General features: G+C 38.6%; 1 long non-coding RNA gene across 10 annotated transcripts in view; it reads left to right on the top strand.

Moving 5' to 3' along the window:
* LOC306640661 overlaps window positions 1-13065 on the top strand; it is an 84692-nt gene that overhangs the window by 56414 nt on the left and 15213 nt on the right. For all 10 annotated transcript variants that reach the window (XR_013757846.1, XR_013757847.1, XR_013757848.1 and 7 more), the window contains one exon: window positions 398-4962. This is a non-coding gene — a long non-coding RNA (uncharacterized lncRNA). The remainder of the gene's footprint in view (window positions 1-397; window positions 4963-13065) is intronic.

Here is a 13065-nt window from a genome sequence, read left to right as displayed (position 1 = left end):
AGTCAGTGAACAATTACTTTGAAAGAGGACTTTAGCTAAAAATATTTCTTTTCAAAAACAGTACATTCATATGCTTAATGTGTAGTCAATCAAAAGTTAAATGAAAGTAGAAACTACTAATTTGCTGTTTAAAACTGTGTGGAAGAATATCATGTAGATATTTCTAAAGATTCTGTGATATATACAGATTTATATGATCCAAGGTCAACAAACAACATCCGGGCTATAGCCTCTGATGTAGAAGCAGATAATATGTTATGACATTAGCATTAGCACAGGTTTTTTTAAAGCTCTGTTATCTGTATTAGCTGATGTGTGACAGTTTGTTGGATTATAATGCTAAATTGAAGTAGTTTAAGGTTTACTGTCTGAAACCTTTTCCTTGTTCAAATTTTAGGACCCTTCAAAATTATACAAGAAAATAAGTGATGTTGCAGCCATTGAATGTCAGTCTGAAGAAAGTATCCATCTTCATTCACAGGAAGAAAACAATCCTTTGTCTAAGAAGCTTTCTCCAGTACACTCAGAAATGGCAGATTACATTAGTGGAACACCATCTACTCTTGTTGGTAGCCGTGATCCTGAATTAAAGGACAGAGCATTACTTAACGGAGGAACTAGTGTAACAGAAAAGTTGGCCCAGCTCATTGCTACTTGTCCTCCTTCCAAGTCTTCCAAGACAAAACCGAAGAAGTTAGGAACTGGCACAGCAACAGGATTGGTTAGCAAGGATTTGATCAGGAAAGCTGGCATAGGCTCTGTAGCTGGAATAATTCATAAGGACTTAATTAAAAAACCAGCTATCAGCACGGCAGTTGGATTGGTAACAAAAGATCCTGGAAAAAAGCCAGTGTTTAATGCAGCAGTAGGATTGGTCAGTAAGGACTCTGTGAAAAAATTGGGAGCTGGCACTACGGCAGTATTCATTAATAAAGATTTAGGCAAAAAGCCAGGGACTATCACTACAGTAGGATTGCTGAGCAAGGATTCAGGAAAGAAGCTCGGAATTGGTATTGTTCCAGGTTTAGTGAATAAGGAGTCTGGCAAGAAGTTAGGACTTGGCACTGTGGTTGGACTAGTTAATAAAGACTTGGGAAAGAAATTAGGTTCTACTGTTGGCCTAGTTGCCAAGGACTGTGCAAAGAAGATTGTAGCAAGTTCTGCAATGGGATTGGTTAATAAAGACATTGGTAAAAAATTAGTGAGTTGTCCTATGGCAGGACTGGTCAGTAAAGATGCCATAAACCTTAAAGCCGAAGCACTGCTCCCCACTCAGGAACCACTTAAGGCTTCTTGCAGTACAAACATCAGTAATCATGAAAGTCAAGAACTTTCCGAACCCCTGAAGGACAGTGCCACCAGCAAAACTTTTGAAAAGAATGTTATACGGCAGAGTAAAGAAAGCATATTGGAAAAGTTCTCAGTCCGAAAAGAAATCATTAATTTGGAGAAAGAAATGTTTAATGAAGGAACATGCATTCAGCAAGACAGTTTCTCATCCAGTGAAAGGGGATCTTTTGAAACCTCAAAGCATGAAAAGCAACCTCCCGTATATTGCACTTCTCCAGACTTTCAAATGGGAGGTGCTTCTGATGCATCTACAGCTAAATCCCCTTTTAGTGCAGTCGGAGAAAGCAATCTTCCTTCCCCATCACCTACTATATCTATTAATCCTTTAACCAGAAGTCCCCCTGAAAATTCTTCACAGTTGGCTCCTAATCCGTTACTTTTAAGTCCTACCACAGAACTAATGGAAGAAATTTCTGAATCTGTTGGAAAAAAACAGTTTACTTCTGAAAGTACCCACTTGAATGTTGGTCATAGGTCAATGGGTCATAGCATAAGTATTGAGTCTAAAGGGATTGATAAAGAGCTAAATGATTCAAAAACTACGCATATAGATATTCCAAGAATAAGCTCTTCCTTGGGAAAAAAGCCAAGTTTGACTTCTGAATCCAGTATTCACACAATTACTCCTTCAGTTGTTAACTTCACTAGTTTATTTAGTAACAAACCTTTTCTAAAACTTGGTGCAGTATCTGCATCAGACAAACACTGCCAAGTTGCTGAAAGCCTAAGCACTAGTTTGCAGTCCAAACCATTAAAAAAAAGAAAAGGAAGAAAACCTCGGTGGACTAAAGTGGTGGCAAGAAGCACGTGCCGGTCACCAAAGGGCTAGAATTAGAACGATCAGAGCTTTTTAAAAATGTTTCATGTAGCTCACTATCAAATAGTAATTCTGAGCCGGCCAAGTTTATGAAAAACATTGGATCATCATCATTTGTAGATCATGACTTCCTTAAACGCCGATTGCCAAAGTTGAGCAAATCCACAACTCCATCTCTTGCTCTCTTAACTGATAGTGATAAACCATCTCATAAGTCCTTTGCTACTCACAAACTGTCCTCCAGTATGTGTGTCTCTAGTGACCTTTTGTCTGATATTTATAAGCCAAAGAGGAAGACCTAAATCTAAGGAGATGCCTCAACTAGAAGGTCCACCTAAAAGGACTTTAAAAATCCCTGCCTCTAAAGTTTTTTCTTTACAATCTAAAGAAGAACAAGAACCCCCAATTTTACAGCCAGAAATTGAAATTCCTTCCTTCAAACAAAGTCTCTCTGTATCTCCTTTTCCTAAAAAGAGAGGCAGGCCTAAGAGGCAATTGAGGTCACCAGTCAAAATGAAGCCACCTGTACTATCAGTGGCTCCATTTGTTGCTACAGAAAGTCCAAGCAAGTTAGAATCTGAAAGTGAAAACCATAGAAGTAGCAGTGATTTCTTTGAGAGTGAGGATCAACTTCAGGATCCAGATGACCTTGATGACAGTCATAGGCCAAGTGTCTGTAGTATGAGTGACCTTGAGATGGAACCAGATAAAAAAATTACCAAAAGAAACAATGGACAATTAATGAAGACAATTATCCGCAAAATAAATAAAATGAAGACTTTAAAGAGAAAGAAGCTGTTGAATCAGATTCTTTCAAGTTCTGTAGAATCAAGTAATAAAGGGAAAGTGCAATCCAAACTACACAATACAGTATCAAGCCTTGCTGCCACATTTGGCTCTAAATTGGGCCAACAAATAAATGTCAGCAAGAAAGGAACCATTTACATAGGAAAGAGAAGGGGTCGCAAACCAAAAACTGTCTTAAATGGCATTCTTTCTGGTAGTCCTACCAGCCTTGCTGTCCTTGAGCAAACAGCTCAGCAGGCAGCTGGGTCAGCATTAGGACAGATCCTTCCCCCTTTACTGCCTTCATCTGCTAGTAGTTCTGAGATTCTTCCATCACCTATTTGCTCTCAGTCTTCTGGAACTAGTGGAGGTCAGAGCCCTGTTAGTAGTGATGCAGGATTTGTTGAACCCAGTTCCGTGCCATATTTGCATTTGCACTCTAGACAGGGCAATATGATTCAAACTCTTGCAATGAAAAAGGCTTCAAAGGGGAGGAGGCGGTTATCTCCTCCTACTTTGTTGCCAAATTCTCCTTCACACTTGAGTGAACTTACATCTCTGAAAGAAGCTACTCCTTCCCCAATTAGTGAGTCTCATAGTGATGAGACCATTCCCAGTGATAGTGGAATTGGAACAGATAATAACAGCACATCCGACAGGGCAGAGAAATTTTGTGGACAAAAAAAGAGAAGGCATTCTTTTGAGCATGTTTCTCTGATTCCCCCTGAAACCTCTACAGTCCTTAGCAGTCTTAAAGAAAAACATAAACACAAGTGTAAGCGCAGGGGTCATGATTACCTCAGCTATGACAAGATGAAAAGGCAGAAACGAAAACGGAAAAAGAAATATCCCCAACTCCGAAATAGACAGGATCCAGACTTCATTGCAGAGCTGGAGGAACTAATAAGTCGTCTAAGTGAAATTCGGATCACCCATCGAAGTCATCATTTTATCCCCCGAGATCTTTTGCCAACTATTTTTCGAATCAACTTTAATAGTTTTCTATACACATCCTTCATTTCCCTTAGATCCTTTGCACTACATTCGAAAACCTGACTTAAAAAAGAAAAGAGGGAGGCCCCCTAAGATGAGGGAAGCAATGGCTGAAATGCCATTTATGCACAGCCTTAGTTTTCCTCTTTCTAGTACTGGATTCTATCCCTCTTATGGCATGCCTTATTCTCCTTCACCCCTTACGGCTGCTCCCATAGGATTAGGTTACTATGGAAGGTATCCTCCCACACTTTATCCACCTCCTCCATCTCCTTCTTTTACCACTCCACTTCCACCTCCTTCCTATATGCATGCTGGTCATTTACTTCTCAATCCCACTAAATACCATAAGAAAAAACATAAACTACTTAGACAGGAAGCCTTTCTTACAACCAGCAGAACTCCTCTCCTTTCCATGAGTACCTACCCCAGTGTACCTCCTGAGATGGCCTATGGTTGGATGGTTGAACACAAACACAGGCACCGTCACAAACATAGAGAACATCGTTCTTCGGAACAACCCCAGGTTTCCATGGACACTGGCTCTTCCAGATCTGTCCTGGAATCTTTGAAACGCTATCGATTTGGAAAGGATACTGTTGGAGAGCGATATAAGCCATAAGGAAAAGCATCGGTGTCACATGTCTTGCCCTCATCTCTTCTCCTTCAAAGAGCTTAATGAACAGAGAAGAACAGTGGGTCCACCGAGAGCCTTCTGAGGCTAGTCCTTTAGCCTTGGGATTGCAGACACCTTTACAAATTGACTGTTCAGAAAGTTCTCCAAGTTTATCCCTTGGAGGGTTCACTCCCAACTCTGAGCCAGCCAGCAGTGATGAACATACGAACCTTTTCACAAGTGCAATAGGCAGCTGCAGAGTTTCAAACCCTAACTCCAGTGGCCGGAAGAAATTAACTGACAGTCCTGGACTCTTTTTCTGCACAGGACCCTTCATTAAATCGACCTCACAGAAAGGAGCCACTGCCTTCCAGTGAAAGGGCTATACAGACCTTGACAGGTAAGAGGGTTATTTTGTTGTCTTTATTTTTGTTTCAGTAATAAATTTTTCCCCCAGTGACTGCCTGATAACATGTAATTGAACTTTTAATCTTTTTAAAATTATGTCTTTATAAATGTGTTTTGAAATTTTTTCAAAGTTTTCATGTTTCTTAGATGAAAGAAGTAAGATAAGAAATGTCTGCATTAATTTTGGGTTTTGAGCTGAGGTATTATTGTAAAAAAATTTTTTTTTACACACTTGGAAACCAGGAAAAATAATTTTGTGTACAGCAAAAAGACTGTACACAATACCATTTGTGAAGAAATAGTTGACAGATTACCTGTTAATAGAGTGTAGGATTTTCAGTGTATACTAATCAAGCAATTATAAGTACTTCTATGTTGTAGGAAGAATGTATTATTAACCTATATTACATATCTCAAAATCCAAGACCCAAATATTTGCAGGCTTGTAAAATTTAACTCAGTATTTACAGGGGTTTAAAAACAGCTTCCATTGGATATAAAAGGCATGAAATAGATCTAGATAATATAATCATAACCTCTAGAAATGTCATTTGAGAATTAGAAAACAAGAAAGAGTGTTATCCATTCAAAAAGTTATTTATCACAGATCTCAACCCTAAAGATTTGTACATTAATTCTAGAAACTGCATAAACCCTCTGGGGGAAGAAAATTTGTATGTTCATGTGTATTTTTCTAGAGCAAATCCATACATTTGATCAGATTCTCGAAGAAAACTTTCTAAGCCTCAATATCCTGTATAATGGGATTAGTATGGCTATTTTAAGAAGTAAATGGTATCTTAGTGCTTGTATATTGATTTGTACATGTGAAGCATACAAATGTTAGTTGCTATTATTTCTCGAAAAGATTAAAATCTTGGGCTAGGGTTGTGGCTCAGTGGTAAGTTTCTGCGTAGCACATGTGAGGCACTGGGTTCGATTCTCAGCGCATTAAAAAAATAAATAAAATGAAGTTATGTCCATCTGCAGCTAAAAATGTTTTAAAAAATAGATTAAAATCTTATGAATTAGGGGGAGAAACAGAAAAGGAGTTTTTATTCTGATTTTCTTTATTTTTCAGCTGCTTAGGGGAAAACTGAGGGCCCTTTATTAACAATGTAAAGAGAAAAAAAAATCTATGCTTTAATTAGGTTCATTTGAATTTTTAAACCAATGTAATCAGTGACAGTTATTGAATATATGTTATTTACCAGGTATTCTCCTTTTGAGCCCTTGTTACATAATAGGGATTAAGGCACAAAGGTTTGTTGTTCGGTGGAAATTTTAGTGGAGATGATGGATAACAAGCAGAAAACAATCACGTTTCATTAAATTTGTGATTAAGAATTTAAGAAAAAGAACAGAATTCTATGAAAGCATAAAATGAGGGGAGGGGCTAACTCACAGACGGTTTCCCTTAGAAAGTAACCCTAAACTGGCACTTGAAGCATGAATAGCTCTCAGCTATATAAATAGAATTCCACTCATTCGTTTATTCATTCATTTATTCCTAAAACAATAGAACTGTTAAACTCACTGGTATATAGTAGAGAGTAAAGACCTGATATCTTGGGACTAGGGTTATAGTTCAGTGGTAGAGCGCTTGTCTAGTACATCGGAGGTACTGGGTTTGATCCTTAGCATCACGTGAAAATAAATAAAAAAATAAAGGTATTATATCTGTCTACAACTAAATTTAAAAAATCCTGACATCTGATCTTATTTATTTTTAGCTTAGTGAAGGAAGATGAATAGGAGATAAAGCAAATAAATAATGACATAATTGAGAATATGCCTAAAGTTAATGTAATAGATGCTTTGAAGTTAGTACAACAAAATAAAGAGATGGAGAATAAAGGACATGGCAATAGAAATCTAATTACGAAGAGTTACTAGACTGAGGATAAAAGTTGGGTCTTGAAGGATAATAAACCATAGCTAAGAATATGTATGAAGATCCTGAACTAGGAAAGAACTTAGGTGTTGGACAGACTGAAAAAAAGCTTCACTGTGGTAGGAGAGGGAATAAAAAAGAGTGAATAAGAAGAGATGTGGTAATAAAAGAGAGCCAGACTATACATTTAAGAATTTTGGATTTTACACTAAGAGCAAAAGATAGAGAAGTATTGAGTTTAGGTATTGAAAGGTCATGCTGGCATCTACATGTACACTAAATTGAAAGGGATAAAAGTAATGATAAAGAAATTAGTAAGGAATTGTAGTCTAAAATAAGATGATGATAGTTAGACTAGAGTGGTAGACCACTTTTTGCATGAATGTTTGGGGATTGGTGATGCCATGCGCTGAGACTGAGAAGGCTAAAGAATGAGCAGATTTAGGGTAGAGCTGAAATTTACTTTCTAATAAATATAGTTGTTTGGTTTTTGTTTTGCTGTGCTGGGGATCAAATCCAGGGCCTTGTACATGCTGGGCAAGTGCTCTAACACTGAACTACACCCTTTGCCCTCTAATACATATAGTTTTGAGGTATGTGAGGAAGATTAAAGTAGAGATATTGAGTAAGCAGTTGGTTATGTAGTTCTGGGGCTCATAATGAAAATTTGGACTGGAGGTTGAAGTGTACTTCATTGCAAGTTTTTGAAAACTTTTTAAAGCAATATCATTCACTAAAATTGAAAGGCATTCTGGGTAAAATGTAATTGGGAGCAGACTCTTAAAACCTGTATCCAGAATATCAAGCAAAATAATAATTATAAAAACAGCAGCGGTTAAAAAGACATAGCTGGTGCACGCCCATAATCCCAGTGCTCTGGAGGCTGAGGAAGTAGGATCATGAGTTCAAAGCCAATCTCAGCAACTTAACAAAGCCCTAAGCAACTCAGCAAAACCCTGCCTCTGAATAAAATATTTTTAAAATGGGGCTGGGGATGTGACTCAGTGGTTAAGCACCTCTTGGTTCAATCCCCTGGTACCCAAAACAAAATACAACAAAAAGACATGATAAACACTTAATAGAGAACGACATAAACATAGACCTGCACTTTTGAGGAAAAGAAGGTAGTTTGATAGAAGACAACACACAAGAAGGATTTGCTGCTCGTTTTAGACAGAAAGGGATGTCATTTCCAGGTAAATGTAGCAATACCAGAGATAGCTGGTTTTGGTTTATTGACCTTGTTTCTTTCTTTTGCACAAAGATTGGGGTAAACCAGATGATAAATCCTTGGAGGAAAATCTGTAGAGTGTGAGATGAATAGGCATTTGAACAGAACTGCATTTATCCCCTGCGTTATGCATTTAGCTAGTGTTAGTGTGCTTTTTATTCAGCTGCTAACTTGGTGTTGGAAAACATTTGTGTATGTTGAAAAATAATATATGATCCAGTGCACCTTCTGTACTATCCTATCATGTACCAATGATACATGAGCTATTTTACTCTATATAAATACATATGAATCATTTATGTATAAATGTTATTCCCTAGGGAGAGGATATAGAATGGGGGGGGGGGAGCCTTAGAGCCCTAGCTATAAGGAAATTCAGTATTTAAAAGAAGTGGTTGATAATAACCTCTGGCTTATGTATGACTCTTTATGATGATCTTTACAGATTTAAAAGATAAATAGCTAAAATTTCAAACTCTTGTCATTTCACATAAAAATTTAGAATTTTGCTTGTCAAAAAAAATAAGAACATCTGAACAACAAGAAATTCATGTTTTTTAAATGTGGCAGACCCCCTTTAGTTGGTGCCTGCTTTTTTTCTGTATACCATAGTTCTGACAGTTTCCTGTTACATGTTTTTTTCTGGCCCTTTTCAAAAGCTATTTAAGCAGAAAATTATTGAATTTGAAGTCCCTGATTTGAAAGCTTTGAGAAGGACCTTAACAAAGGATGGATGGAGAAGGTAAAGGTGTGTGAGGTGACAGTTAGGTGGTTTGGATGTTAATGTCTACATGGGCAATGAAATCATCCAAGAGGCAATTACAGGAGTCAGGATGAAATGATGGGTGTGAACCTGGTTTCAGAATCCTGAAGGAATGAGGGAAATAGCAGGGAAGTCTAACATGCAAATATGTCTGTGTAAAGAATAAGAACGCTTTTCTTAATTTAAAAAATAACATGAAAAAAAACACTCAGACCTCACTGGAGTCATTGTTCTGTTACCAGTTCTCTCTCATCAGCTGGGTGTCTTTGAATTATGTTCATTTCTGATGTTGACCACCTGGAATTAGTGAAGACTCCACAAGTTAAGAACAAAGTTCGTCACAAAGACTACCCTTGTTTCAGGTGCCAGTCACACATTTTAGTGTTTCTAAACCATTCATATTTCATCCAATCTGCAAAAGATCTGGGGCTTCCTACAACCCCTTCAATTTTGATAATTTGGTGTAACAGTTCATAGAATTTAAGAACATACTATATTTAGATTACAGTTTTACTATAAAGGATACAGATTAGGAGCAACCAGTTGAAGAGGAGCTGCATAAGACAGTGTTTGGTGGAGTAGGAGACAAAGATCTTCCACACTTTTTCCTTATAGAATCTGGGATAGTTACTCTTTGCATATTGTTGTGTTCATCAACATAGAAGCTCCACTGAACCTCAATGTCTAGAATTTTTGGGGTTTTCCTGACAGGCTTTTTTTTTTTTTTTTTTTTTTTTTTTAATCATAGATGGACACACTTATTATTTTTTAATGTGCTGAGGTTCGAACCCAGTGTGTCACGTGTGCTAGGCGAGTGCTCTACCACTGAGCTACAGCCTCAGCCTCTGATGGGCGTTTTTGATTAAATAATCCACTGTGTGATTGAGTTCTATTTCTAGCCCCCTTCCACTCCCTAGAGGTTGGACTGGCCCAAAGTTTCAAAAATCATGTGGCTGATCTTTATAGTGACCACCTCCCATCCTGAAGTTATCCTAGGGCCTACCATAAGTCACCTCATTGGAATAAAAAAAGACATTCCTATCACTCAGAATTCTAAAGGTTTTTTTGAAGCTGTGCCAGGAAGGAGGGACAAAGACCAGCTATAGTCTTTGTCATAACTAATGTTTTTTTTTTTTTAATCTCTCCATCTACTTCACAGTTACTGCTAACCAAATGTAGATGTGACTTGATTTTTCTCCCCACTCCCCAGGAGAATTGCAATTACTTATACAACCAAAACATCAGACAAACTCAGAGCAGAGATGGAGAGTGAGGGTGGGCAAGATTAAAGGTCCATGCCTATCCTGTAGCCACCTTGGTCTTAGTACTGGAGGGCATTGGTATTTGGGGTAGAAGAAGAGTTTTAATCTCTTTGTTGTGCCTATCCTCCCTTTTTTTCTGAGAAGGAAGGTAGGTAGAACTGTCCCTTAGGTTATAACCTCGGGTGTTGTGTCTTTTCTTGGGAGGGGCAGACCTGAGCCCTCACACCCTGCCTCGTAGCTTGACACAGCTCAGAAAAATAGACTCCTAGCTACTTCTGAGATCAGTGAGTAGGATCTTCCTACTTGCCTCAGGCTCCAACATACTTGAGGAGGGTATTAAATGACCATCCTTGCCTATCCCCAGAGTTTGAGTACTTCTACTCTCTTCAGTTCCAGGAAAGGTGAGAGTAATGAATATTGTGATTTCTCTGGGTCTTCTAATCTCTGATACCCCTATCAGACAAGGTTGAGGACACGTAGTGGGTTGCCCAACTTTGAGTCCCAAGAGTAAGGAGGAGTTGGTTGGGAGCTCAGGTCTCAGCAAATTTATGTACAGAAATCTTCACTACTGCTTTTAACCCCACCACCACCACTGTTCTTAATTCCCAGCCCCCATTCCGGTACCTCCTGTTGCCTTGGGGTCAGCAAAGACTCTGACCTTTTCATACCCTGTCACTGGTGATTGTGGATAGTGCTATCGAGCTAGTCTTTGTCTTCTGGGTTGGGGTGAGTAGATGGGGAGTGGAAAAGCAGTCAGACTTGGGGGAGTTCTGGAGACTGTGGAAGGTGGCCCTCTGTTCCTGTAGAAAACAGACTGACCCTCAGCCACCAGATCCAGGGGGAGATCAGGTCTGCAGGGAGAAAGAATGAGACCCCAGGGCATATAGCAGATTCTTGGAAAATGGGGAGATGGCATATGGAAGAGCACATCGCCTAGTCTGAAGTTCAGATGGAGCCAGCCTGGCTCATCCTGAAGGAATTCCTGCTTACTGTCCTTGTCTTCCTGGGAACGCTTTGTCTCTGTGGCCTTGCAAGGATAAATCATTGAGGAAGAGGGATGGCTAGGATTTGGAAGGAGTGCTATAACTTTTGGAAATGGGGACCAGAAGTGTTAAGTGCTATATGCCTGAGTACCAAGTAGGAAGCTGGGTTCTTGGTCAGTTTCTGCACAGGCCCCACCTATTCCTATCACCAGCCTTCTCCATTCTTTTTTCATATCCCTTCTAAAAAGCTTCTTTGGCCTCTCTCACCCCTCAGGAATAGGGAGACTGGGTAGACTCCTCCAACTGCATGATTGAGGGAACTTCTCAATCTTCACAGTCTTCAAAGCCCTTCAGCCCCTAAGTCTGCTCCCTCTACCACCCCCGCCCCACTTCCCCTTCAGCTCTGTCAACACAGAAACTAACTCCTGACTTGATTTTTCTAGTAAGAACTTAATGTGCCTTTTTAAGTTAAGATGAAAACACATTTAACTATCCTTTTATCAAAAATCAGTTGAGGTATTCAAGAGACTGAGGAAGCAGGATCCAAGTTCAAGGCTAGCCTCTACAAATTAGTGAGTTGCTGTCTCAAAAAAGGGATAGGTTCAATGGTAGAGCTCCTCTATGTTCAATCCCCAGTGCTATGTGTTTGCACACACACATTAAGGATTTTTTTTTACTTAAATAAAATATTAGCAAAACGTCAACCTCAGATATCTTCTAATTTGATCCTTTTGAAGACAGAACTTACTTTGTTTAGGGTATATGTTATGTATTTGACTTTTGTTCTTAAATATTCCCTTAAGAGTAACTATCCTTTCAGTAAATCATTATTTTGTGCCTGTGTGCTAGGTATAAAGAATATAGCCATCAATAACTTTAATTTCTGCCCTCACAGAATAGTGAAATATGCTAAGGTATTTTTAGGAACAGAGAAATGAGGGACTCACTGTTTTAAAAGGAGTTGAGAAAGAGTTTTGAATTTAGCATACAAAGAACCAGGAGTGAAAACTGTTTCTTACTGAGAAATGGGCTTTGCAGGGGCTTGTAGATAATTGTGCTTAGTTAAGTGTTAATATCCTGATGTGGGACCTAGGAGATGAGGCTGGAAAAATGCACAAATACAGGTCATAAAGTTTTCATTTTTTTAATTAAAAAAAATTTTTTTTTAGTTGTAGAAGGACACAATACCTTTATGTTATTTTATTTTTATGAGGTGCTGGAGGATCAAACCCAGTGCCTCACACATGTTAGGTGAGTGCTTTACCACTGAACCACAACCCAGCACCCCATAAAACTTTTTGTTTATATAAGACAGCAAAGAGTTTCAAGTTTATCCTGTAAACAAAAGGAAGTTAAAGATTTTAAACAGAAGAATGATTTGATGAGACTAATACGACAATGTGAAAAGTTAGATTTCTAACAGTTTGGAAACTGTTCCTGCAAAATATTATGATGGCCTGAGCACAGGAATAGAAAAGACATATTCAGAAGGAGCAAATAAGAAGTAAGAAAATGCGAAGGATATTAGAATGGTCCCCCGATACTCCTTTTGGGCAGTTGGTTGAATAGTTATGAGATTAAGTGAAATGAGGTGGTATGCAAAAAGAAAAGGTTGGTAGCTTGGTGCTGGGACCCACACCTGTAATCCCAGCAACTTGGGAGGCTAAAGCAGGAAGATTGAAAGTTCAAAGCAAGCCTCAGCAACTTAGTCCCTAAGCAACTTAGTGAGGCCCTGTCTCAAAAAATAAAATGGGCTGGGGCTATGACTCAATGGTTAAGTACACCTGGGTTCAATCCCCAGGACCCCGCCCTCCCCCCGAAAAAAAAAAAAAGAGAGAGGAACAAGGTCCGACACAGAAAACAGATTTGGCTTTCATGCTATTTTGTGTAACATGAATCTACAGCAAAGGAGATCAAACTTTAAATTTTAGTGACTCCTAGTTTAAGTCACAAAAAGAAAAG

This window comes from Sciurus vulgaris (genome assembly GCF_902686455.1).
Source record: "Sciurus vulgaris genome assembly, chromosome: 1".
NCBI classification, from domain to species: Eukaryota; Metazoa; Chordata; class Mammalia; order Rodentia; family Sciuridae; genus Sciurus; species Sciurus vulgaris.
The sequence above is the reverse complement of the archived record's forward strand: the minus strand, read 5'-3'. Positions and strand labels throughout refer to the sequence as shown.